The sequence below is a fragment of the Grus americana genome, chromosome 2, assembly GCF_028858705.1.
Source record: "Grus americana isolate bGruAme1 chromosome 2, bGruAme1.mat, whole genome shotgun sequence".
Taxonomy (NCBI): domain Eukaryota; kingdom Metazoa; phylum Chordata; class Aves; order Gruiformes; family Gruidae; genus Grus; species Grus americana.
In genome coordinates, this window is record NC_072853.1 from 22,778,724 (window position 1) to 22,780,398 (window position 1,675).

Genomic DNA, 1,675 nt, shown 5'->3' on the forward strand with positions numbered 1-1,675 from the left:
TTTTACTGTTTTTCAGGCTAACTTTGGGAGGGACTAGGCAGAAGAGGTAGCTTTAAAATAGGCGTGTACATGATTGTTTTGAGAAGCTGCCTTTTCTCTAGCCTATTATTTCAGCTTTGTATTAAACCATAAATAACTTAAGCCTGATCACCCTCTATGAACTCAAAGTTGTCTAAGTTCCTGGAAGGCTAAAAGGCAATTTTGGGTGGTTTAAGAGTATGACCCTAAATCAGTTCTTAACACCAACCCTGCAATAGATACGGATGTACAGAGAGAGGCAGTCTTTTAGCTAGGTGCATGTAGTGCCCCCAAGGCAGCACGGGTTAATACGGCTCTGTTTGTCACAGAACTTTTAGTTCTTTTTTCTTTTTTAATACCGTTTATTGAAGAGTCTAGCTTTCAGGAGTCAGCACTATACAGAACTAGCTGAAGCTAAGAGAAGGGCTACACACATCTTCAGAAACCTCAGTGCTCTTGCGCTGGACTTTATTGAATGAAATAAATCCACAAAGTAAAGGTAGAGCATGCTACTAGAAATACATGTGCCAACTGCATTGAGTGGAACTGCTGAAACAGTTACTATGTTACTGAGCCTCTTCATTTCTTCAAGGTCCTCTTGCTTTCTCATTTTAACTTCCCCTACTTGAAAACTGGGGGAGGAGGAGAAGGGGTGGCATGGCTTTGACATGGAGCCTTGCTGTCAAGGGGGACTTTTAACACTTCAGTTGAAGGTAAAATTTCTACCTTTTGTTTGCAAATGTATTTTACATGAGTGCCAGCTGGTGGGAAATTGTAACTTCTGGCTCTGTAAAGCAAAGATTTCATAAAACTTGATGAACTTTTACTTGGAAGTAAAGAAAATTCTATTTGGACTCAACTTCTCAAAACAGTTTTACAGGCCAGCTAGATGAGGGAGGTACAAAATGGCTTATGTTTTAAAGACACAGTCCAAGAAATATTTATTACTGGAATTAAATGTGGAAGTAGGAAAGGGGGTAAATAGTAGTGGGAAAGCCGGTTTGTTTTTTTTTTTTAAACCTGAAGTTACAAGCCATCCCCATCTTTGAAGAAGCGATACATACCTCAGTCTGCCAGTTGAGGTCTTTCTCTACACAAAACAGACCACTGCATGTTTGGGGTTTTTTTTGACTAAATATAAATTACAATTGCCTAAGATAATTCAACAGGATACTAATATGCAGTCTTGGAGTTGTTTTATGTTAACTTACAGATCAGTTGGGAAAAATTCCTCTATAAAGGATACGGTGGTTAGAGCAGAAGTATTCATTGTACTTGAGGACAGTTTGCCATTAAAAACAACTTGGAGTTTGAACACAGTATGTATTTCGATTTGATTTGCTAAGTGTTACTATTTATATTGTAATTCCAATTCAGAATTTTACTCAAAATATAAAAGCAGAAGGGTTTCCACATAGTACTCAGAGCTCATGTAGCTCTGTTGTACACAGTACTCATCTGCAGCTCCCTGTTGACTGAGGCTGCTACTCTTGTAGCCCTGCTGGTGGGGCTGGCTGCAGTAGCTGCTGTCTCTTTGCTACTGATCTATGCAAACAGCATTTTGGTGTATAATATAATTACTCATTGTGCATGCTGAACAGATCCCACCCTAGTGGTGCCAGTTACCCCTCAGGAACGGGAGGAAATGATTCTACCT